This window comes from Leptonotus elevatus, chromosome 1, assembly GCF_054856555.1.
Source record: "Leptonotus elevatus isolate MCC_2025b chromosome 1, RoL_Lele_1.0, whole genome shotgun sequence".
NCBI classification, from domain to species: Eukaryota; Metazoa; Chordata; class Actinopteri; order Syngnathiformes; family Syngnathidae; genus Leptonotus; species Leptonotus elevatus.
Genome location: NC_141239.1, coordinates 34398674 through 34426303, shown reverse-complemented (window position 1 = coordinate 34426303; position 27630 = coordinate 34398674). Strand labels below are relative to the sequence as shown.

General features: G+C 39.9%; 1 protein-coding gene across 8 annotated transcripts in view; it reads left to right on the top strand.

Annotated features, from left to right (window-relative positions):
- Nucleotides 1-27630, top strand: part of astn1 (astrotactin 1) — a 309454-nt gene that overhangs the window by 241150 nt on the left and 40674 nt on the right. The gene's annotated exons all lie outside the window — the stretch shown is intronic.

The window sequence follows — 27630 nt, the reverse complement described above, 5'->3', positions numbered from 1 at the left end:
AACATGGTTTGACATTTGTATGTAATTATATAGTGTAAATGAGAGAACATTTTGGGGTCTACAAGTTGGATGTGTGTGTGTTGGACAACACTGATGGAAAAATAATATTAGTTTTGATATACTGTGTAGTCATTTAGGCAGTATACAGTGTAGCGATTATCTAGGTTGCCGTAATGGCGAACGAGAAATTTAGACGGTACTGAGGGGAGTTGTAATTTCCTCAGCGACCTCTGGGGGCACCACATTGATTGTTTGTTTTAGGAGCAAAATAAACGATGAAAATATCAAATATTCATAATCTGAAGTTGCTACTATAGTTAATTTATGTAGTTCTTTGCTTTAATAAAATAATTACTAATCCACTCAGAAAACACAAATGATTCGGCAGAAATTGAAGCTCTAGACAACAAACCTATTTAGTAAATAGGGGCGATGTGTGTTGAGCACCAGCACCATGTGTAGAGGCTTGTCCTCGGAGCAGGCAACTCCGGTTCGATTCCTGGACTGTGCGGTCCTTTCCTGCAGGTCATTCCATCTCTCTCCCCCATTATCTGTCAATTCTTCAGCTGTCCTATCAATTAAAAGCAAAAAAACAATAAATATTTAGTAAACACTAGGGATGGGCGAGTACCGATACCAGAAGGACCGTTACCAGAGAGAGAGAGAAAGCGCCCGCGGCGAACGAGGCAGAGGGTGCGGCCGAATCGTGGGAGCCCCGCCGGCCTGAAGCTGTGGGACGACCGGCAGTGGCACTTAAGAAAAAAAAATAGAACAATGCATTGAATAAACCTACACCTGTTATTTCATATAAAATGTCATGGTTCAGATTGAACAACAAAATCAGGTTGAAACAATTGTAAAGTCCAAATAGCTCAAGAGGTTCACAATCTTTTGGGCAGCACTGTATATCAGTCAAAGCCTAACCTATTAATGAAACGGAATTGAAACGCAAATAAAAGATGAAAAGAGAACATGCAACCTAACCAACTAAGATAAAAAGGTCATGTAAAAGGTGGATGGGGAAAATAAATGGAAGCGTTTGACCTGACAATCCTTTTATATTTGGCCAGTGGTATGGCCAGATTGCAATGAAGGCACACTTACAGAGTTGGTGGTGAAGTGTTTGCGCGGCTGAGAGGCTGCAGCAAAGTCCGAGGCGGGTGAAGCCCAGTTCAGTTGGTTTGGGTGCTGCGGAGAGTCGCTGGCACACAGCTGGAGTAGAAGTCCGTTTGTCGCTGGCACACAGCGGCTTGGTGCGTAACAGCCGTCGTGGAACCGGGTTGGCGAGATGCTGCGTGATTCATAGAGCTCGCAAGTGAGAGGTGGATCGGCTCTTGACAGGAACAGACATGCGCGCTTTGGGGCGCACGGTGTGGTTGCAAATCCGGGGCTCAAAGAAGGAAGCCACGTGGTCGCTCTCAGTGTGTTTGGCGACCACGTCTCTCGTGATGGTGTTGACAGTCTGCTGCTCAGATTGAATTATAACTGTTTGATTTTAGTTATAACTGTTTAGATTTAGTCATAACTGCTTTAATTTCCTCAGCAAAGGTTGATGAGTGTAATAATGTGACGGAACGTTTGAAGATTCTTCCTTCCTTTTCCCACGTAATTAGCCATCTGTTTTGGGGGAGAAAATGTGTTAAAAAGGATTCCTTTGTAAAGTTGTATTTGCTGCAAAGGTGCCATTTTGTCTGAGACCTACTATATTTCCACATCAATCGGCCATCTGTCAATGTGTATTGAGTACTGTCTGTCTTGTGGGAGGGGTTTTGGGGGGACCGCTATGCTGAAAATATAAGACGACTGGAATTGGGAGGGAGGAGCACACTGGCAAGGGGAACTGCAGCGTTTTGGCTGTAACTTGTCTGTGTCCAGAAATTTCTGTAAAATAAATCCTTCGAAGGACCTGTTCACCGATCTCCAGTCTGTATTCAGAAAATCAACATTACGAACACGCGGAAAAGTTAAGGATCGTTTTCTAACAATGGTCAGGAGAAGTTCATTAGGTAAGAGCGTGGGCAAAAGAGAGAAGGAGGTTATTCGCGTGCTGGCTTTTAAGCTTGCAGGGCCGGTGATCAAGCAGTCCCCGGCTCTTCCGTGTGCATGAAGCAGACTTGGTCGAATGAGGCCAAGCTCTTGGGATAGCATTTGAGAATTTTTATCAGAATTGACAAGCCAGATGCTTCATTTATCATTCTGAACACATTTCAAACACTACCGCGATCATAAAGTTACGAGCGGCAGGATTCTTGCGGATAATGCCGATAGTGACCGCTGGAAGGCACTGTGGTACCATATAACTTCCAAGGAAGGAGTGTTGTTTCCAAAAAACACATAGCTGATTCCTGTAGATAGACTAGACAATAAAAGTTGTCTAGGGACTGATAAGCAGACCTATCGCCAGTCTGCTTGCTGAACAGGCTTTTAGATCTGGGTAGGCGCTGAGGTTTGTGTTTCCTGTGGGTTGTAAAAACGAAATTCAGTCCCTTGCTGGAGGAAAGTTCAAAGAGTTTTTCCTTTTTGAACTATGTCTGGTTAGTTTGAGGAAACACAGGGTTAATCCATCAAGGCACACACACACATTCCCTTGGGAAAAATGTTTAAAAAGGCAAAAAGAAAAAAAAATTGAGGGTGACGGGCAATATTCGTTACAACAGTATATCTGAGATTTTGTGTATTTTGAGTTTTTTGCCGAATTTACAGGCTGACATTTGGTAGAGACTAATTGTGACAATAAAAGGTCCATACAAGTTACACACAAAACTGTCAACTTTAACTTTGATCATTTACTATGAATGGCGGCTAGTTTTTGTTACCATGACAACCATGGGCAGAGCTAGGATGTTGCTACTTGCTTACTTGTCAAACACATGAATACATCATTTGTCATGATGGTTATAATCTTCAGAAATCTAGAAGTTACATAAGTAGAGTATAGAATAGAGAATACTGGATGATGTGCAACATATGTTGCAAGCAATTAGTGATCTACAGTGAATTTCAACCATTGCTGTCACAGCCACTCATTCATACTGCAGTTATTTTAGGCACCACTAACAATCCTAACATCATGCAGTGCAAAGACTTGTCACTGCCTAATTAATTAATAATAATTTCTTGACACACCAACTGGACCCTGTAACACAAAGGGAGGGTGGAGTTATTACTGTAAAGTGTTTAGTAGGACAGCTCCTATAGAGCAATGGGGGCGGTGAGAGAAAGACCAGAACATAGAATTAAAATAATTGTACAGAGCAGGATCTATATGGAAGCATAGAACTGCCAATGTGGAGTAAACAGTTTTGACTGGGCTATAATGTTACTGCAAAGTCATTTGAACTTATTAGTAAAATGTAGGCCAAATGCTAAAAAAATAAAAATAAAAATTCCCATTACGCCACAATTATGCATGTGGAAGTCAATACCCTGTGGCATTTTTGTAACGTATTTAGCATTTGCGTCATTTGAATAACTTATGCAGTATGTTCGGATGACAGCCCAGTCAATACGGTTTACTCCACATTGGCAGTTTCACACTTCCTAAGTATCTCAAACTTTTATAAAAGGTGTTTTAGTTATGCTTAAACTACACTGTTTAATTGCTGTAGTGTTGAAATTAAATAGCCAGACTCACTCGCGGCTTTGCCGGAGAGTGAGTCTGGTCAACTGCCCTATCAGTTGCATTTCTGAGGCGGGGCAAACCTGAGCTAACAAACAGTGGAATGAACCAATGAGCGAAGAGCGGACGTGACGTCAGTATTTTATGTTTTTGGGGGTTTTTTTTGCAGCGATGGAGCAAAAATCCGACATGGCTACTATAGCCGAAGAGAGACAGTAGTGAATAACTCATGTCGTTGTTGCGGGAAAAACTTGAAGATTAATGGTGTTATGAGTCACTCTGTTTTGATATTCGAACCGTGTTAGCGAAGATGACGTCACGCAAATAGACAAATTTGATTGATGCCAAATCGCTGTCTATGGACGCCTGTCAGGTGTGGCTTGCCAGGCTAGAAATAAAATTTACTCTTTAACTGAATTTTTTATTGTAGCAAAACAGTTTCTTTAAAATGGTAAATGATAAATGGAATGAGCTTTTATAGCGCTTTCTACACCATATGGTGCTCAAAGCGTTTTACGATGCTTCACATTCACCCATTCATACACTGGTAGTCAGCTGCCATGCAAGATGTTGCCAGGTCTCACTAGGAGCAAGTGAGGGTTTTACTTCGATACAAAATGTATTCCTACGCAGCTAGCAAGACAAAGTAGTCGATTTGACCGGAATGTTCTCGAGCTGCCCACTTGATGTTGACAGCACAAACGCACCACAGCTCCGTCGCTCTGTTAAAAGGCAGCATAGGGACACTTTACAACATTTATCCATTTTTTGTTTTTCGTTTTCACACCTTAAAACAGAAATAGATTTTAGACCAATCATTACAATAATTTGATGGCTTAACCCCTCCTCTCGCTATAAGTTGTTTACTGAATTGGTTCAGTGTGTTTATATCAGAAATAGACTTTATCTAGTAAAAATACAGTGACTGAAACTACTCATATACTTAAATCTTTGTCTTTTAGTTTCCTTAAAACTAAATGTTTTTTTCAGGTATTTTAGATGACAAAAAATAACTCAATCTTAATATTGAATGTCCTTTGTCTTACATACTGCATGTCAGCTTGAAAAACTGCATATTTTGAAACATGAATGTTGGCATTGTAAAAAGTATTTAGTAATATTTTGCTTGAGACTTTCAACCTTACTGCTGGCAACTTTAATTTCACAGTACAGTGTTGTGGTCTACTTGTCAAATGTATCGGATCCTCATAACTCACAGTCACAACAATAAGCAGTTGTGCTTACGATATGTGCAGGCTGGACGATCAATATTATAGACCGTTAAAGAGGTTTCACTTGGGATATTGAATCCATGACAGAGACTGTATCGCAAAGGTAAAATCAGTATGTAGAGCTTCTTTAAGTGAGTGTGAGGCAAGATAAAAGTTAAAGGATGAGTCAATGGTAATTTTCCTACCTTCTGGCATTAACAAACTTTCACAATGCTTGCTGCACCCATTTAATGTCATCGAACGTCTTGCACTATTAATGTATTTGTTAAATACTTAATTTCCTTCTGTGCTTCATTACCCTTCTTATGCATGTCAACCATGCATCCGACTGAATAGCTGCGCTAAAAATGTGATTACCATCTTGTGCAATCTGTACTGAATTTCAGTAGTGGGGCCTGCATGAGATTGTGCCTAATTGTACACCTTCTGTTGAGGGACTCAGAGGTAAACAGTTTTAAGACTCTCCAAAGCTGTCATAATAAATAAAAATCCGATCTCCAGAGAAATTGCACAAGGCCGCTTAATTGTATGCCTGATCATGAATACTGTAACAAAGGCTGCGTTCACACTGCAGCTCAATTCCGATTTTTTCACAAGTATCTGATTTTCTGATGCAGTGTGAACGGTACAAATCAGATTTTTTCACACCCGACCTGGGCCTCTTTTGTATGTATAGGATAGGATAGGATATAAATCGGATATGTATGCGATGCATCTGCACTGTGAACGCTCATCCGCACGCACCCGATTCATGCGTCATCAAAAGCCTTGATATGCGCTCTGCGCGGGCCGGAGAGAGTGCTTGGAAGGGAGACTACTGACACGTCTGTGAATATACAAAGCTGTTTTGAGTAACAGTGATAACTTTTTATTTGTCTTTAATTTAATCACACTTGAAACATGAAGCATAAAGTTGACATTTGTGGCGAGAGTAGAAATACAGCCTTGCAGACGGTTCATCACGAACAGCGATGACACATCACGGGCGCGTTGCGTTCACATTGAAGTCGCATTTGTTTTTGTAATGTGAACGGTCCATAAAAAGATCAAATTTAATCAAAAATCCGAATTGGGCATCATGTCCTGCAGTGTGAACGTAGCCTTATAGAATGTTTTGTTGGAAGAACATATTTGACCACAGGTTCTTTGTTTGCAACAATAAGAACATTATCAAGTTCCAAATAAATTAATGTATTGTTGGTGGATACAACCAAGTCAGTAAATGACTTTCTATATGAAACTAATCAATCTGTCTAACACTTCACCGTTTTTGCAAAAAATAACAGTGACAAATCAATCCCAAAATGTGTACAAAGTGTCAGGAGAACGAAGCTGTTTGAGGATAACTGCAGCAGAAGTAGACTCCTTGGGGAGCAGTGTTTTCTCATTGCTTTTGATTATGCCTACACAGTTCGAGATTTTTATGTTAAACCCTATAGCATGTCAACAGCCCTCAGCAAGCCTCTGCTGCTGAGCCTCGGTAATGAGAAGTGATTTCAGCATACCGTGGATTAAAGGCCTTCTCCCCATCACCGCAGTAAACTTTTTCACACTTCTTGCTGTAAACTGGTATATGATGCATACAATAATTGAACATTTTCTTTGCCTGCCTGCTCCCTGTCCTTTTATTTTGGTTCTCTTCACAATTGCACACAATTTGTCTCATGTCCCCTGTTGTGAGTTAAGAGTTATTTTCTCATTGTGGCGCTTTCTTCTTATGGCCTCGATGCACCAATCCGACGTCGGCAAGTGGCTGGGCGTTGGTTTGCACCATCTGATTAATGAATAAATCACCATCGTAATGTCATAGTCATTGGTGGTGCATGTGAGGGGTGCTTTTTCACTGAACCTTTGTGACATATGATCACTCTGATTGGCTGTTCGCTAGCGAATCGCTCACAGGGCAAAAACAGGAAGTGACAAATGCGGAAAAACAATGGAAAGCCTTTACAATTTGCACATTATCATCCTTCGCATTTGGATGGAATTATAATGTCTGGACAGAAGATTGAGATGATTAATTCATCACTATGGTTGATGTGAGACCGGCATTGTATGACATTATCGTTAAATGTCCATGGAGTGATGAAAGCTGAACATTGCGAGCGAAAAAGATGTATGCTGTGTTTGCTTTTCGGTTGCCTTTTCCTAACAGTAGGGAATAATGACGGCCACCGTCGATGGTAGGGAGGGGTATTACTTGTCACACATGTACAGAAGTTATTTAATATTGAGGCTTTTAGACTTAAGCGAGCTAATTGTATACTGACTATATTCATGTTTTTCCAGTCGTATCTCAGAATTACATGTCCGAATTTTCGAGTTTTCTCTCTAAAGTATCCATAAAAAAAACCTCAGCAGTTGAAACACTCTTATGTATCGTCATTGATGGGCGATTATTGATACCTCCAAGCCTATGCCAGGCCTTATTACAAGGTATCGGCACTTGCGACGAGGCCCTCTTGAGGCTTTTTTGCAATTAGGAACTAGGAATTAGGAGTAAGAAGAAGAAAAAATTGCCATTAATTTAAGGTATTTTTAGAGGAAAAAATGCTATATTGGGATATGAAATTGCTAGTGATATTGATACATGGTATCGGTATCGATGACTATTCAAGAGTACTGGTCTGGAAAAAAAGTGGTATTAAATATCCCTATTAATAAGGGTTAATAATTATTCCAGTTTCTATTATTTTCCATGATAAAAAGTTACAATATTGTTAATATGAACAATGGATCGTGCTTAACCTCAGAAGTTCTTCAGGATTTAATTGGTCAACAAAGTTCAAACTTTGGGCAGCATTTCTACCTTCCATTCTCTATTTCCTCAGCTTGTTTGAGTGAGGCAAATGGTTCAGCGCCCCACAATGAAGGTCAGCGCTGTGTCCGATGAAAGTTACTCTCCTAAAACTTTCTCTCCCCTGCGGTCCCTGTGTAATCTCAGTGTGAGGAAAATGCCAGCTGCCAGTCTCATTGACAGAGATATGGACCAAGCCCTAAACGCACCTGCGCTTACCCACGGCAGAATAACAGTGAGCGCGAAAAATATGTAGATTACAAAATGGAGGCAAGCTTTCAGATGATAATATTCCAGTGCCAAGCTGGCAGGTCCTAGAGAAAGTACAAGCAGGTGTTGTTTTTTTGTACATGTGCGCGTGCATTTATGTGGGAGCCAAAAAAAAAAAACGTGCTGTCAAGTCCTCACTGTAACTCCCACTTGGCAGGACAAAATGAATGGCTTTTGCTATAGATTTTTGGCAGACAAGTCCCACTACAACCATCTTATATCTTATTACCAATAGCCTGAGATGCTCAAATTGATCTTTATCTGTAGAAAAAAAAATCCCCTAGCGTAAACGACCTTTTACGGTCCCTACCTTTCACTGTCATTTTTTCCCCCTCCCGTGTATTTGTGTGTGTGTGTTCCCCTAAAAATTCTGCGGATATCCTCAAAGCCTGAAGGGGAGCAATTTCTGGAGCATTCACTATGGTAAGCATGTCCAAGGTGATAGCACTCAAGTTGCACTAAGATAGGGAGGAATGTGACTGTTTTTTAATCAAAAATCGAGCAAGGACCTTCAGGCTGCGTCGAAGTAATCTGCCTGCAAAAATACCATGAGCATAAATATGTTGTCACTCAAGGGAGGAAACGTTCTACTTGGACATTTTTTTAGCTAAAAAGTTCTATATTGTCCAATGAAACGTTATTAAAATAAAAACAAACCCTATACAAGAACATGCATATCTCCCATGTCTCAATATTGCTTTTATTTTTTCTGAACTCCTTGTGTAAGAGGTGCATTTGAAATTAACATGCTGTGGGTAATACCACGGGGAAAACATTCTTTGATGCAGCATAGTCATATTCCAGCTATATTGAAATAAAAGTGTGCATGAAATATATATGAGGGAAATAAAACGGAATGTAAAATTTTATTTCTTGTATTAAATACTCGGGCATAAATTTGAGAGCACAAAGAAAAGGTCATCAGTTAAACAAGGCTGCTTTGCTGCTGCTGACTTTTCAAGGCAGTAGTCAAACTTTACTGGCAAGGCTTCTTTTGGCCAAGAAGTAATTCATTGGTTGACAACCACAACTCCCAAAGTATACATAGGTGTGGAACAGTTCACTACATCCACCGTTTGGTTCATATCTAGGTTTTGTGGTCACGGTTTTCGGTTTGGGTTAGGCCGTTGACGCTTATGAAAATTAAATAAGTCAAGTTTATTTATATAGCCCTTAATCACACAAGAGTCTCAGAGGGCTTCACATGCATGCAGTTGACAAATACCAACGACATCCCCTGTTTGAACCACAAGAGGGCAAGGAAAAACTAAAATAAAAATAGCAAAACATCAGGGGAAAAATGAGAAACCTTGAGAAGGGATCGCAGATGTGGTAATCCCCCTTCTAGGATGATCAGGCTGCAATGGATGCTGAATGAGCAACAATTTACATAGTTCGTGATACTAAACAATATTAACTAGAATTGTGCGAAATATTTTAAAAAATTAAGAAGTTGAAGCACTGGAAGAAGACGTCATCAGGAAATTGGGTCCTCATCCAAACCCAGCCCGGTAGGTCGGTGCAGCTATCTCCATTGGCGGCAACTTCAAGGTGATGGTCCGCCCCGGATCTCATTCCGGTCAACCAGCGTAGAACCCGTATGGCAGTATCCAAATCGCTCATTGACACCTAACTCCCTCTCCAAGCCATGGAAAAGGGAGGGAAAGAAAGCAGCGGTAGTCACCAGGCCCACATAAATCAGCAATATGGAAGAGTATGGAAATGAGTCTTAAGACGCGATTTAAACGTTTCTACAGAGGTAGCTACTCTGACCTCCGAGGGTAGGGCATTCCAAAGCACTGGAGCCCGAATCAAAAACGCTCTTTAACCCGCGGACTTCTTTTTGGCTCAATATTACGAATTTTTAATTGAGTCACTTTGGCTCATAATACATTTATTGAGGTTTAGAGAGGTGTTCGTAACCAGATGCCGATGACGAGCGGGACCGACAATCAACATCTTGGTTTTATCTGGGTCAAGGAGCAAAAAATTAAACGAGACCCATTGTTTAATGTCAGTGAGGCACGCCTCCAGAATACTGCAGTTGTGCGGATTTGTTATTTGTAGAGGCAAATATAATTGTGTATTGTCAGCATAACAGTTTATGTTATATTTACGTATAATAATAATATGCGGAAGCATATAAATGTTAAACAAGAGAGGGCCAAGTACCGACCCTTGTGGGACTCCACACGTAACGTTACATATCTCATAGGTCGCATTGCCATGAATTTCACGGTGCATTCTCTCTGAGAGATAAGAACAAAACCACGAGAGTGCTAAGCTTGAAATACCAATACATGTTTGGAGGCGTTCTAGTAGAATGTTATGATCGCCGTATCGAAGGTATCGTCCCATTAGAAAATGAGAAAAATTGAGTTTTACATAATACAAACCAGCAGAACACATGTGAACCGAACCGAAACAGTGGACGTGAACCACCTCAACTGTTTTCAATAACCAATTGAACTGGTCCCAGGCTTAATGGAACAATGTGCAGCTATGTCATGTGTTGTCAATTTGCCTTTTGCTTTTTGGAGCTGCTTCTAACAAGCAGTGTCCCTCTCACTTGGTGAGTGTGTGCAGCCCCTGGAAGCATCTTAATAATGTACATTTTCAGTCTACAACAACATATTATAACTCAATTTACATCTCGAAATAATAAATTTACAGCATGAAACCAGCTCTTTCCGTTGGTAGGAATAACTGAAAATGTGCCTGATTGGTCTCAATTTCCAATCACGTGATCGAATCGGGACAACTCTAATTTACATATGTACGAATCTCATACATAACTTAGAACCAACACATTAATCATGTTAGTAGAAGTATTGTAATATCTGACTCAAAGATGCGTTTTGCCGCTGAGGTGTGAGGCCCTGCCTGACACTGCTTGCCAGGCATCTGCACTTTTGGTTCTGGGGATGCAATATCTTATTTCTATTTCCATTCATTTTAATAGGAAAAATGTGTTTTGCTTCATGACCATTCTGAATGAATTGTTTGTATTGTACGAAGTTTTGTCAATTCAACATCATGGATCCTTATTAGAATGCTATGCATGTGTCATCAAAATGGTATAGCAAATATTCCACTTGTGTATATTGAGTTGAGTTTAATGTAGACAATTTTATGGCAATTACTGTTGTGGCTAGGTGGGTGGGGAATTATTTGTAATTTGCAGTTTGTGTGTGTGCTGTGGTTGACTCATCCTTTATGGTTGGACTATAAATGTGAATATTTATGTATTCCATTATGACTGTGCCGTAAATGGGCCTCAGGAGAGTTCTCTAACGAATGTCTTGTTTCTTTCTAGATGATTCAATTGAATCATTTAACAGTCCCACAAGGGAAGTCGAAGTGTGTGTGCGGGTAGTGGGGGAATCTGACAGTGGTCTGAAAGTGAACAAGTCTCACACCAGCAAACAGTGCCATCTATCTATTTTTAGAACACTTTTTCTCATTAGGATTGTGAGTGAGCTGTAGCCTGTCCCAGCTGACTTCCTCAAGAAGTGGGGTACACCCTGGACTGGTTCCCAGCCAATCACACACACACAGACAACCAGCCATCCATACTCCTTTTCATTCATACTTCTGATTAATTAATCTAACGCGTGGTTTGGAAAGTGGGATGAAACCAGATTACCCAGTGAAAAAACACACTTTTGGAAAAAAAAATTCTTAAAAGAAAAATGTTATTGTTTTAATACACGCAAATGTTAACATTTGCTCTGTTATGGTTTGGGTTTGGTGAGGTTTGTTGCTTTGTCTTTTGTCATGATCTGTGTTTTGTTTGGTTTGGGTTTGGTTTTCATTGTCATGTCTCCTTGTTGTCATTGTGCCCGTCACACCGGTCCCCTTGTGTCTTACAATCAGCACCCTCTGTCCCTTGTGTCATGTCCAGGTGTTTGTCAGTAGCTGGGTTTACATGGAGACTTTTTAGTGATTCGGATTGAAATCATTCCGAATAAAGATCTCTGGTTACCTATTTACATGTGGCATGATCCATTCCGATTTGCCGTTTATATGCTCCCCCGTTTAATCAGGTCAGCCTCGCAGCAGCTGCGGGACGCACGAACATCGATCATGTGATTTATCAAGATGGAGTTTATTTGTCATTTAGCACAGTAGTTGTGATAGTGTTAACACTTTTATTGAAGCAACATCTTGATAAAAACTTGTTTCAAGTATTTAAAAACAAGTTCTCCCCTCGCAGACAAGCTCTGGGGTGACGCCGCCATTTTAGTGCGTGGAAACGATGACGTCATGATGCATTTACGTCATGACAGAGCATGCGCATGCCGGACGCAGCCTCGCTCTTCTGAATGAAGTGTATACATGACGCACGTTCGGATTAACAAAAGGACTATACCACCCCTGATTCCGAATGAAATTCCGTTCGGATTGAGCCTTTTCATTACGATTTAGGTGTTTATATGGAGCATTTCCTGTCCTTGCCCACGTGCTTTGTTTGTTACTTTGCATCTACTTTTTGGTCTTTTGTTAATTTAGAAGTTTTTCCACATTCCTTGTTTGCCTTTTGGTTGTTCTTTTGTAAATAAATCCCTTTTTGTAGAACTCCTGCAAGCCGGCCTCGCCTCCCTGAATCCTGCATTTGGGTCCTAACCCCTCAAAACGTAACAGAATGATCCAACCAGAAAAAGTCCCAGCAGGTCTCCTCTGTTGAGGCAGCCTACTTGAGCTCTGGCCCTAAGGTGGTCAGTGCCTGTCATGTTGGCAATCCCTGAATCTGTTGGTGGACACTAGTAGTGAGGAATTCCGTCAAGTCTTATCAGCTGTTTTTGGCAGCTGATGGGTACCGGCTGGCCAAGCAGAATACAGCTTTGGTGCTCACTGAGGCAAAAACTCGGTCAAGGAATCGTAGAGGCTATGAAGAATAATTTCTGAATGACTTTGAAGAAATTCAGCTTCACCACCTTGCATCTCAGGACAGGGAAGCATGCAGTGCACATCACATCACTGCATAGTGTGGATGGGATACTTCTGACCTCGACGTCGGGGGTTTTGAATCATTGGGGAGAGTGCTTTGAAGACCTTCCTCAATTCCACTGGCTTGCCTTCCAATGAGGAAGCAGAGTCTAGAATCTCTCATGTCACTGGGTTGAGGTCATTGCTGTGTTTAAAAATCTCTTGATGTTGTTGGGCTATCCTGATTGACACGCCTCTACAGCATTGCATGGACATCAGGGACAATGTGTCTGAATTGGCAGACTGGGGTGGTAGTCCAAGGGGGTCTGGAGAGCGTGTTCCAACTACAGGGGGATCATATTCCTCAGGTTCCCTGTTGAGGTCTACTCAGGGGTCCTGTAGAGGTAGGTCCATCAGGAAGGTCTGAATCTCAGATTCCAGCAGTGTGGTTTTCGTCCTGGGCATGGAACAGCTGACGATCTCTCCAATCTCCACAGGGTCCTCAAGGCCTCCCCCAAGGCACTAGAAATTACAAAAGCCCAAGTGGAGCCCTGCGGGCTTTCTCCCCTATGACATAACCCCGACTTTCAACTTAACAACCAATCGTTTTATTTAGGTGTGTGGGAGCAGAAATTACACATCTCCACCATCTCTTCTCAGATAATATGTTTATATCATATACATCCTTGCTCCAAAAATACAAGATAAAAAACTGAAATTTTTTACATTATCTGCAAGTTAAAAGTATGATAAAGAAACAAATTCCAACACTTCGGGGTACGCTCCAACCGCCTCTTTTAGCTAAAGATATTACCAAGCTTTCTCCGACAACAACAAAAAACCTCTCAAAAATATATAAGTTACTTTCAAATACTGATAAAATATCTTTACCCATCTCGAAATGGGAGACAGATTTGTCTATAGTTCCGGAATCTGACTTTTGGATTCAACTTTGTGAAAACGTATTTAAAATGACAAAACACACAAATTTACAACTTATCCAATATAAAATTCAAAAACAGTCAGTCAAAACTCGAAACACATAATTGCACTGCCGCAACATTATGGTGTGACTGAGCAAAATTGCATGACTTGACTTATTACTTTCTTTAGTTATTAAAGTAATGACCTGTTTTTATTTTGACTTGCTAGATTTTTGTCGCAGTAACGTTGGACTTGAAACTTGAAGGTTAAGACTTGAAACTTATTTATGACTCGCACGTACAGATATGTGAGGCACTCCCTCCTCCGAAGAATATATAGGAAAAGTCATAATTCTGTCAGGCTGTGGTCAGCAGCTGTATTCAACAAAGAATGTGCTCAGTGCCCACTACACTTCAAATACTGCTTTAAACATAAAGCCTCCATCAAGGCTTACTGAGCTTGTCAGATATTGCTAGCTATCTCAGTGTTAACATCTGCATGCTTGGCAGGTGGATTGGATTCAGCAGGATGAGGCTGAGTCAAGGGTTTTATCTTGATAGGGGCATGAAAGTTTGCCAAGTGTACGGGAGAGGTTATGGTGTGGAGTCATTATTTAAAAGTAGCTGAACTTGTGCAGTTTTCTAACTTGTTTCCTTATTATTTATGTTAATCGTGATTATGGGGATTTTTTTCACCCCTCCGTGTCACATGTCAAAACAGATCTTAAAATCCATGTGTTAAAAGCAAGTCTAATCGGCTTTATTGGCACTCTGCTGGGGGCTAATTACAGTGGCCTGGCAATATGAGCAAACAGCTTCAGAGTGGTTATTTAGGTGCAAAATATTCATAGCTTTTAATTGGTGCACGCAATTAGGGCCTGTTTGTTACTCAGCTCTGCTTAATCCAACAACAAAAGTTTTAAATATAGACAAAAACACATTTTTAGGGTCTCTCATACAGCCAAAGTATTCATTTTGTCCCCTCAATTACAGTCTAACGTTGATGTGGGAATTTTGTATTCAAAATGTGTGGTCGCTAACAAAAATATTTAAGGTTCAAGGTTTCTATTTATTCGGCGCCCTTCTGAGAAATTAAGGGCAGCTGCATACATGAATACAAACAATCATAAATAAAGATAACAAATGCCTCATACATATAATATTAATGCAAAACACCTCCGCCTTTACAGGCCACACCTCACCTATTGGTTGTTGGTGGTAATTAACCTAATTCACTGATAAACACATTAGCTTTTATCTTTTGTATTTGTGTAGTGGTACAATTCCTTGCATTGCTTGCTGCTTTATAAGATTTAGTGGCATACTACAGAGCTCAGAGGATAATCTAACAAACTTGGCCAACAGCGAACCCCTCGGGCCTCCTGGTCCTTTTAGATCAAGGATGTCTAAATTTATTTTCCCTGGGTCAGCTGTAGCCTCTGGCAAATCAGTGGCGAATAAAAACAAACACAGGCTGCATTATGAGAACGTCAAGCTAGCGCTTGCCGGTGATGTGTTTCTTACCATTAACTTTGGGTGGTGGTACAAGAGAATTCACTTGAAAAAAGAGAACATTTGGTATCTTGGGCTTCAGTGAGGACTTGCCTAACTGAATCCATCTCTTAGTACTACCATTGTGATAACACAAACAACTGTCGAGGCAATGTTTTAAAGTGGAAGTCAACCATAAACATTTCTTGACAACAATAAGTTATATGTGACCTCGCTGGTACAAACATGACATTATGATTAATATTACATTTTTGGAAAAAGAGTTATGAAGCAAAATCCAGCCATTTGTATCCATCTCAGGGGGCGGCCATTTTGCCACTTGCTGTTGACTGAAAGATGACATGCTCAGGTCTCAGGTAACAACCAATCACAGCTCAGCTTCAGAAAGCAGGAGAGCTGTGATTGGATTGTCTCAGCCCTAAGCAACATTGATATCATCTTCAGTGGATACAAATGGCTGGATTTTGCTTCATAACTCTTATTCCACAAATGTTATATTAATCAGAGTGTCATGTTTAGACCAGTGAGGTCACATATTACATATTGTTGTCAAGAAATGTTTAAGGTTGACTTGCACTTTAAGTAACATTCTAATATTAATTGTAATATAAATATAATGTATTAATCAGTATTATCTGTACTGTACACGCCATTATTAATAAAAAAAAAATGTGTTTAGTTTTTTTGTTTCTTGTCACTATGAAGATGATAAGCAGTAGAAAATGAAACTTTGGATCAAAGAAGCAGCAACATTTTTAACTCAAGCTTAGGAGCAGGTCAGCCATTTGTTGCATGTTGAAGCATCTTGCTCAAGGATACTTCTGCACTCATGGTCACATCGAGACATCATACAGTCAGCAGGTGAAGGATTACTAATCAATGCTTTTAAAGATAACATTTTATCTTCAACTCAAAGGGAGACTTTACAGGGTAATTTCTAGGGCAGGGTTTTTCAAACGTGAGTCACACCTCTTCAGGAGGCCACCACAGGGTGCAAATCAGAACCAGCGTTCTGCGTATGAGGGAAAAATTACTTATTTAAATGCACATCTTTGTGGTTTTGGGGGTCTCACTTAACTCACCATTGCTGTTGCAATACCTCTTTTTTTCTTTATACTATTTAAAAAAAACTTTGTCAAACTCAAAATTAATGTCATCCATGCATCCATTTTCTACACCGCTTATCCTCTCCAAGGTTGTGGGTGGGCATCAGGATCCCAACTGACAACCACAGACAACCATTCACACTCACACACCTAAGGCAAGGCAAGTTTATTTGTATAGCGCATCTCATACACAAGGCAACTCAATGTGCTTTACACAAGGAAAGATGAACACTAATAAGCATCTAAGGACAATTCAAACTCTCCAACTTAATTTATTGAGCACATTTTAATCCAGTGCACAATTAAACTATTTAAAATGTCCTTTCCTTAATTCCGCAAGAGGAAATCTAGTTTACCTTTTGCTGTACATAATTTTGTTGCACACCACACATAGAAGCAAGCCACTCACATGCAAGCAGAGATCAGAGTAATGAGATGCGCCCTTGGGCTGAGGGTCGGCACACTGTTTGTGAAAATTAAGTCATTCTGGCAGCACTACAAATGGCTTATTTATATACAAATGTAGCATAGCTTAGCTTGGTGGTTCACAAGTAGCTCTTCAAAAACATTATTTATACACTGACAGTTTAAGCCCCATTTTGGGCACTTGTAAATCTGAAATACATTTTAAAATAATAATGTTATCCTCAAATATGAATTGACCAAAAAGCAATGGCAGAATAGTGTAAGCAGCTGTAAAGATAGAAAATAACGTAAAAACGCCGCCAAGAAAACGTCACGTTCGGTAATTTAGTGAGTGGCAATAAGATGGCCACCGGTGGCTTCACTTTTCATTACGGCGAATAAATGTTATTGTTAGTCCATTCAGATACTGCATAAGTCCGTGACCCCACCCCTTACATACTGCTGGGCAAATAGTCAGACAGGAATTTGTTACCATAACTCCATACACCCGAGTGTAGGGCAAAAATAGCCAGTGAATGTAATGACAAAAGGATTTTCCCTCGTGAAGGCAGCACATCTTCAGCACTAAATTAAACTTGTCAAATAGTGTAGCCAATCAGTCCATGTGAACATATCATTAAACACAAATACCACCCAGCCCCACCATGTTGACACTGAGCTGTCAAGTAAGTGCCACTTTTTTTATAAGATGCACTGTTATGCTAATGCTAATGCTAATCTGTGCATCCAACAAAACAGTGCAGCTCTACTAACCTTTTGGCTTTGACATATTTCAGACAACGTTGTTCGGTTAAAAGTGGCTTTGGAACTTGCACTGGCACTCCAGTTATGCGTATAGGAACTCGGTGAGGAAATGTTATTATGTAAATGTATGTAACGGTGAAGGATGAACACATTTTAAGATATTGGCACCTCGCACAAGATGTACGTGCTGTGTTGTAATTTCACACTTGGCGGGTGGGCATGCACTCTAGAGACGATGTGTATACAAGCCACTAAAAAGTAAACTTTCACATTGGTTCTCAAACCTTTTACGTAAGGTACCACCTTATAACATGCCTCTCTTACTACCTCAACAACCAATATTAAAATACAGTAGCAAGTGTTCATCAAAAACGACCATCTCCCCTTCTGCCTTTGCGGTGGTAAAAAGCACTCCTGGATCTTGATATGATCTGTAATATTCAACCGGTCCAGCTTGCACATGTATGTCATTATTTCCTTTTCATCAAACTTAAGGGAGATGTGAATTCACTTGGACTGAATGTTGACCGATAATGCCTTTTCTATCCTGCGAGCGTGGCTGCGTAAACATATGCACACGGGGATTAGTCACGTGCTGTCTGGAGCTCTCGGCAAAGTGGGCGTGAGTTTAGTCTGCAGAGGCGGTACGGGGGTGGGTCCTCACTGGTATGTTGCTGCAGTCGAGGATGGTCGGAAGTCAGATAAATCAGAGTTGTTTTTTCCCAGTGAAAGCGTTCAAAGTGAAAATAAATTAATTGTTTTTTGTTTTGGTCCTCAAAAATCATTTTGACCTCCAGCAAACTTGCCTTCTGGCAATTTTACTTAATTGATTGTTTTTATCTTATTTCATAAGCATTTCATACGGTTCAGTAGTTCACCGTATAATTTCATGCAGGGAGATAGCGGCCTGTCACGTATGTTGTGTTACGTGAAGTTATATTCATATAATAAATAATAATAATAAATATGAATATGTATAAATGACGGAAGCTATCTAGTTTTTAGTGAAGTCGGGGTACTTTTCTTTTATTTTTTTCGACTTCGCAAGTGGAATTTTCCGAGTTCAAGGGGGGCGTTCCCATACACACTTCCCGGTTTAAAGTCGGAGAAGTCAGAAGTGTAAGGACCCACTTGTTTTCTTGGGTTGGGAGGGGCTGGTGCTTAGAGAGCAGGAATGAGCTGGAATGCTCAGAGATGGGTGAATGGAGGAAAACACCACCTTGAGGGTATTTTTGGTGAGGAATTAGCATTGTAGCATGGCTAGGTCATTTTGCATGATATGGACCCTTTACATTTTCGATTTTTTTTTTACTTAAAGCAATAGTAAGGAACTTTCAAGTTGACGTTGATTATGGCGGCGCCATATGGACAAAAGCGGTGTTGTTATGCCTGAAGGAAGACCACATTTCCTATGAGGACAAGCGCATTGTGTCGTTTTGGAGCTTGCGCCAGCCGGGCCAATGTTGACCCCTGACTGTCCTTTTATCTGGGTAGCTTCCCTTTTTCTTTTTTGTCTCCTCAGACAAAACTTTTCAGTTGTTTTGCAGCTTCTGCTAGGAAAGCAGTAATCGTGCGTCGACATTCAAATTGACTTCCGTCTTTGTAACGAATGGGGAAAGAGGGAAGTGATGTATGCCATAAAGCAGGTAGCACATTTGTAGTTTTTTGTGTGGCAGTGTTCCTACCATTCTTCTCAAAGTTGCTTAGTGCCAATAAAAAATTGGATTGCATTGATTTTTTTCTTTCTTCTTCTTTTTGCATACCTTGAGCCATCTGGCGTACCACTAATCCTATTTTTGAGAATCACTGTATGGCAGATTCCCCTTTTGTCATGAACATTACGAGGAGTAGGACCTAAATGCAAGACTCGAAGGCAAAAGGGCAGATTTCACAAACACACTTGTTTAATAAGCAGAAAGGGTTTTGTACACTAGTAAGCCATCTGTGAAGGCAGCAGTTTCCAAAAAAACATGAGACAAAAGGCAAGCTTGATCAACAAAACAAGATCAAGTCAGCGACATGGAACAAGTAATGCTCGAACATGACGATAAGGTACAACAAACTGGCGTCCAAACAGAATCAGACACAAGGTCAAATATATGAGGTAATTAGGGCTAATGAGGTGCAGGTGAGGGAAGACAAACAGGGGTGCACAAGCGACTGGGTGGGAAGGCAAACCCACAAAACAAATTGATAGCTTTATAACCAATCATCATTCATGTTAATTGCAATTAAAGACATTTATTTGTATGAATGTTTTCTTTTTATCCGGAAATGTCCTTCGCTAAACTGCATATAGCAAAAACATATTACATAAATAGTTTTCTACATGAAGTAAATCGGGCTTCAATTATGACAATTATGGCAAACAACAAAACAGATCACACCTCATATCATGATTAGTGCAAGTGTTATTTAAAAGGTGTGGGTGCTTTTGTGAAGAGATGACAATTGTGCTACATGACAACTGTGGTAAATCTAGAAAGTGGCATGCTTCCTGCTGAGGTTGTTGCTTAAAAATGCTTGCTTGCTTGCTGCGGAGAGTTGCCATGAGAATATGTTTTGTCATTCCCAGGATGAGCTGCTCCGTATTTCATTTCACAGGTTTAGCGTTCACAATGCATCACATGCAGCATACTCATATTGTTTATCTGGTTCTTATATGGGTTCCATTTTATTGCTTGTAATTATTTTTTCATTTTTCCCCTCCATAGACATTATCCCTCTAAATCTAGGCATTTTTTAAATACAAATTTCTCATCTCACTGCTTTCCAATTTACTAAGCTGCTGGCTGCTTTGATTTCTGACATTCGGGCAACAGCAGGGGCTCATGATTACATTCCATAACCATATAATGTTCATCTCAGGCCAAACACAATCAAAAGGTTAGTGTGTTTTTCCTTGCTTCAGTGTGCTGAATTGAACATGCACATGGTTTTGTTGCTCCAAAAGCTGCTGCCTTCCCAGTGGTGCACGAGCAGCATCTAGTGGCGTAAAATCCTACTGAAGTTACATTACAGGCAAAAACACCCCAATGAATATGCTCTGGCAAAATAGAAACCACAGAAAAGTTTAGGCTCATCATCTCAGGGGACTAAAAATCCTGCAACACTGATCATACAGAATGATAATTGGTTATTTATGTGCAGAGCAAAAAATAAAAAATAAACGTTTTTATGCCTTTTCAAACGTGGATTGCGAATGCATGCAATGTGAAAGCATTGTGCAAATAGGAGATATGACTCAAGTCAGCGCGGTGGCAGATGAACTGGTGTTCTCTTACCGGAGAGTGTGGGAGGAATGAATGAATGGAGAGCTGTTATGTGAATCAGAAAAGCTCTTAACAACATCAGCGTTCATGACAGAGATGTGCCTTCCACCAGATACAGGAATTTCGAGAAAAGCCCCAAATTCCAAGAATGCACCAAAATGCACACACACACACACACACACACACACACAGACAGAAAACCATGACCATGGTGGGTGTCCTGCAGTTTAAAGAAGATTAGTTGCCAGCTGTTATCATAAATTACTTTCCACACCAGGCTTCTGTGGTAGAAAATATATCAAAATATTAACCACACTGACTGGATGCTTAATCTTGACCATTACACCAGCAGAAATGGAGGGCCATAGTGTCCGTTATCAGCTACAGAACTGCTTATCTGCAGCCCCAAGCACGCGCCCTGCATTCCTTTGAGGAGGAACTCATTGGAGCAAAAGGAAATGCTTATTTTATCACTTTTTGGTTTCCTCTTTGAGTTCATAGGTTTCTTATCAAATGGAATTTGATGTCTCGGTGTCAGCATAGAATCATAGCTTGTGGATGAATTTCTTTTTCAGTCAATCTGTTCTGATACAGGAAGCACAAACAAACAGCAGATTAAGTTAATCAGATGCATCATGTTACATGAAATGAATTTTGATGGTTAAAATCCAGACACGGAATGATTAATAGCATTGTTGCCTGCTTTGTTGTCTTGTGCAATGCTTAAATGCTAAATACAAGTGTCAAAATAACACAATAGATTTAATGCACATTATATTACTGTTTGCATATCATTATGGACAGAAAACATATTTTGTTTGTTTTTACCTCACAACAAATTACTCCGATATGTGTAAAGTGTTTTCGTTATGTCCCCTTTAAAGGCTTCCAGTGTGATTTCACACATATAATCAACCAAATCCTTTGATTGTTTTACACAATTCCCTTTTGTAATCAATCACACTTGCCGTGGTTGTGTTCACATGCATACATTCCCGAAAGGTTACAAAATGCCTCGCAAAACAAACCCCATGTGGTCGCTCTGTTGGTCATGTAAAAAGGGAAGTAGGTTTCTTGTGGCAACTAAGCAAATACAGCAGCGCTAATAAACACATGGGGGAACATTTGTTGACATATATTATAATCAACAAGCTATGAGGCTACAATACACCAGGAAATACTGTAGCTGAGTAAATGCTGCCTAATTATGCTAATTTTGTGCGGTTAAAAAAAAGGGTGTGCTACAATCAGACATATAAAATATATAAGGCAGCAACAATTGAGCATACTGTACATGGCAATATCTCAGATGCTTTGCTGACGACGGGTCATTATGTTTTGTAGTTATGTTGTCAATTTTGTTTTTTAATCATTAAAATGTGTCTTCGACGTCCTTCATCTTTTACGAGGAGTATTAGGATTACACCTTGGCTTATCCTGTGACCTGCAGAAGACTAATTTTATAACTTAGTGTGCTCATAAACATGTCGTAGTTACTTTCACACCACACACCACCAGGGGCGCCGTAAGGGGAGACAAATGGCGCTTTTCCACCGGACCGGTTCCACATCGAAGCGGCATTTTTTGTCCCCGGATGTCAGGTCTTTTTCGGGGCCGAGCGGTTACAACTGAACCACTTTTTAGAACCATCTCGGAGGTGGTTCTGCAGCGCCGGTCGTCTGCGGCCAACAGCAACGCAGCAAGCAACGCCGTGGAGCACACGCCCATTTCCTTATTTTATGCATACAAAGCAAGAGGCGCCCCCCAGTCTTCGCCAAAGTCATAAAAATACAGTTTATACAATATATATAATAATTTTTTACAACAACGCTGAACTATATTTACAATTTAAAAGGTACACTGTAAAAAAAAATGCTGTAAAAATACAGGGAATTTTCAACAGTAGTGCACCGTTTTTCATTAATACAGCTGAATACTGTAAATTCTGACATCATGGAGTAACAAATATTTACAGCAAGCTTCTGTAAAATAATGCGGTACAAAGCAGTTTCTTTACTTTTTTCTTACTCTACTTTTTTATTGTACGGTATAGTATTTATTTTCTTTTTCATTCAACTAGGACCCTTGCAATTTGCTACTCCCCTAGGCAAAATTTATAATTGAATGATATTAAAGAAAGTCACAATCATGTTTGCGCCGGTTTTTGCACAAGCCTTTTGTAAATCAGTCCCGAAGAAAGACAGAAAAACTTAAAAAGAAGCAACAGAAATGTAAGTGTTCCCTTGACTCCAATTCCTTTTCCTCTTTTCAAAATAAAGGGGAAAAAGTCAAGCAGTTCACATTGAAGTGGATAGTTAGGCATACAACCATATAACTAGTGTTTATGAAATAATTCCAGACTTATGCTTGTGGTGCATATTGAAGAAAATGAAAACATAATTGTGGTCTCTTAGTCACATATCCTCTTATCCTCCACAAGGTTAACTGCCGCAAGATGCCAGCCACAGCGAAATAATGGATGTGGAAAAAAGAAATGTGCACTCTTAAGATGATATGATGCATTAGAAGGTTGTACAATTAATGTTCACTGTGGATGGATGGATGGATGGATGTTGCCAAAAATAAAAGTGACTGATCCACCAGACTCACGAAGGGTCATGCAAAATCTGTTACTAAGCGAAGCTAAGTGAGTGCCACCGAGACGCTGCATTGTTACAGATCCAGTGAGCTTGAATTATGATTAAGCAGTGATGGCTGGTTTATTGATTGAATTAAAAGGGACTGTTGGACCTTGGAGGAGGTATGCGCTTGACTGAGTGCCATTCTAGTTCGAAGAAGCGATCCATTTTCTGCTGCTGCTGCAGCTTTTGTGTTAGGTGTCAGTAGGCTTTAACAAAAATGCTTGTCAGTTGCTCAGACACCTTCAGAAACCTCTGCTCCAGCATAAAGCAAACACTTTACAATAGAATAGTCTAAGGATGTTCAGGGATAAAGGTTGTGGATATAAAGAAACAAAATTGCTGATTGAAAGATTCATGTTAAAGTGGATGAACCTCACACATGCCAAATAAAACCACTACCATGACAAATGTGAAACTAACGTCCGGTTGACCTAACATAAGAATAACCTCACATTTTGAGTTAGGGCCAAAAATTGATTGTTTGGACAAAACCGTTGATTTTGAGATTTCTCCAAAAATAGCTTCCTTGAGGTTTCTATTTGCATACCCCAGCAGCACAAAAGTTGAAATTATAATAGAAGTGTATGAAATAAGTAATTATTAGAACAAGTCCATCTTTCGCCATTGTGTTTTTAGCCAACTTTAGCTAGCAGCCAGCCTCCAAATAACCTGGAGTTCTTCGCTTCGAACGTCACATCAAAAACGATATAAATAGACATAGCAACCAACAAAAGTTTAAATACACCATAAAGTGACTGTTCAGGACAAAAGTGAACTGAAGATGCACATCAAAACAACGGCTACATACTGTAGTAAGATATTTTATTTGACATAAATAATAATGTTTTCAGACTTTTTACCAGGAAAAAAATACACAAAGACTATTATTTTGTGATTGGATGGTCAATGGCTGTGAGGCGGAAATTCCGTCTCACAGCGCAAAGACTGTATCTGCTCCCACGGCACACAAGGACGCTAAGAATAGATTAGCTTTCCGGCTCACATATACACTAGCACAGAACAGCAGAGTGAATGAGGTTGTTATTGGTTGTCTTTGCGGTAATATCCTGTTTTGGGGATCTGATCAATGCGGTCTTTCAGTCCAGCCATGCAAGTAGATGTCTTTCCATGACCGTCCATCTGGCTCTTTCTCTTTACTGGGCTACTGTTTCCTGAGGCATTCACTAAGGAGGTCGTCTCTGGGAGCCATCATCTTGATGTATTCTTGAAGGCCTGTTGGTTCCTCTTGGGTAGTGCTCACGATCCCACTCTTTCCGCTTTGTGTATAGCCTCAGGATGCTGGACTTGGGGTAGACCCTTCTGAGCATTGTAAGAGCTTTCTTGTCATGATACCAGTGGATAGCATTTCTCTTGCCTACTCATTTTAACATGACCACAATCCATTCTGACACTGTGGTTTACTTTCAATTTGCTGCATTGTTTTTAATTGCCCATAGGACCCAATTATAAATGAATTATTCTGTTCAAGAGGCAAACTACTGCCACAAAGAAAAGCTTTATCAACTTAACGGCTATGGTTTAAGCAACATTTTAACATTCCTAATTGGCATACAAGTGTACACAACTTTAATAAGAATACAATATGTGTACACAGCCATTTCTTTGCTCAACAAATAAAAGTTTAGAGCAGGGCTCCCCCAATTAGTTTTCACTGAGAGACAAATTATGTCAAGGTTGCCAGGTCACGGGCCGGATTGTTTGGGTTACCGTTGGTAATATATATATATGTATATGTAAATATATAGAGAGAGAGAGAGAGAGTTTTATTTTCAGAATTCATTAATAATTGAATAGCATTAGTAGTATGTTTTTGTTTTTGTTTTTTTTGCAACAGATACTTTTGGAATGGGGGAGGAATCCGAAGCACACGAAATAAGACTAGTTAGTACACTAGTAGGCGTTAGTTTCATAAAGTTTTTAAAACTGTGCTTGATATTACGAGTGAAATTAATGCAATGAACGCAACCTTTGCATTTAGTGTTTGGTTCGACCCCGGTCATACATACAACAAATTTTTTACGACGATGATACGTGATGTCAACCGTAACACAAACGTTTTCATTCTTTTATTTTCAGTGACTGTTTATATTGCTAATATGATGTTTACATTGTAAAATTGTGGGTGATTTGAGACAGGATAGGAAAACAGTGATTTACTTGGTGTGCAGGCAAGCCACTGCTAGCTCCCCCAACACCAGCATTTGGGATGACTTTGACAGCTCAAAAAAAAAATGTTAAAATGTTACATAAGGTGAATATTAGTTAGTTGTTAGTGAAGCCTGTCACTTGAATGAATGGCTAGTACATTCCGGGCAACAAGCAACTTGCTTTTCACTAATCAACATAACAAACAACTACACTAGCTCCCGTGGCCCAAATGGCAGCGATGATCACATGGTTTGCTCAAAATATCGCAAATACGGCATCAATGTTGAGTTCTCCTCATTTGTGAAAATGTATACACTTATTGGACTCTCCAAACCCAGTTATGACAAGTGCGACTGGGCACGGGGCTGGTCTCATGGGCCGAACGCTTTGCTCTTGCGGGCCATCTGGTCTGGGGCCGCTAATTGGGGTTGGCTTAGTTGGTTTCACTTTGAGACGTACATTCAACATCCTTCTTCTTGTATTGTTTTTGTCATGTTGTGACCCACATGATGATGAGAGACATTCAGCTGGGACCTCTATCTTTAAGGGAGGGGGAGGGAGTTACATGTTTTCAGGTTCAAAGTGAGTGGGTGAAAAAAAATTGTTTTGGTGTGGAGAATAGGCATGACTTGCCTTCATCTTCTTTGTCTGATTTATTTACCGCATCTCCACCTGTTGTTAAGCAAAATTATGATTAAAATCCTGTTTAGAGTGTTCAACTGGTTTCATCGTACTTGCTAACATGGCTCAAACAAAATAATAGGTCATTGCTTTTTCTTGAAGTATATAATTGTATTGTTGTCAAATGCAAAAAATTTTTAGTACCCACATATTTGAAAACATATACATTCCATATAACCCTAGCTTCCCCCCAAATTTTTACATATGGGAGGAAGCTAGGGTTATATGGAATGTATATGTTTTCAAATATGTGTGTACTACATTTTTTTTTTTCATTTTACAGATAGTCAATATCGACAGAAATACTTTTAACTTTGGCATCTCGCACTAGCAACGCACATGCACACCAAGGGGTCGCTAAGTGTGAGCTGGATTCTTGATGCAACTCGCCTGCAATCAGAGCTCATTTACCTGCACAGCCCTCCGATTGGTGAATGGTTGTTTATCTGTCAGCTGGTCCCAATGGCCTCATTGAAAAGTCATTGTGATGCATGTTTATCAGGTCAAGGACACATTCATTCAGGGTGCATGCACACTGAGACACATCTAGTATAGGGATCGTGTGACAGAAGAATGCACACGCAAATACACACAAATGAGGCTATGCCATTAGCATTCTGTTATTGTTTTGATTATTGGAGCGCCTGTGTGGTTAGCATTAAAGGGTCTTTTTTTCACATGCTCATTTGGCTCTAACATTTAAGGTGCTGTAACTAATGTATGACGTATGCAATTGCACAGATTGAACCTATGCAACTTTAATGCCCCCCAGTGGTTATATCACAAACAACCAAGGGGTCTATTTGGCTGGAATTGATTAGCCTAAAGAAGCCCTGCAAAACGTCATAACTTTACTATTTGCCATCCAATGAAGTTCAAGATTTGTAACACAAAATTGTAAGAAAAACATTGTTCTTTAAAAGTAAAGTGTTGTGGGGGGAAAAAACATTGAATGTACAAAATAATGAAAGCTCTCATTCTTGCACTGCTCCAATGGTTCTAAAATTGAAGTTGCGTTCCATCATTTAAACTTTCATTCAATTGTCCTGTATTAACATACAACCAACCGATCTGCCTAGCTTGTAACTAGAATAATGACTTCATGACAAAACAGCATAATGGTCAAAGCTATTTTGCTTCTTTTACTTTTATCTTTCTTACAAGTGGAATTTCCACTCCAGAGGCACACTGGCATCAGGAATATTAATAATTTTGCATTGTACATTAATCAAAGCTAAATTATCACATTTTGAAAAAGGGAATGATGTTTCATCACAGCCAAAGGTACATAGACTGGGGTTGAAGTTA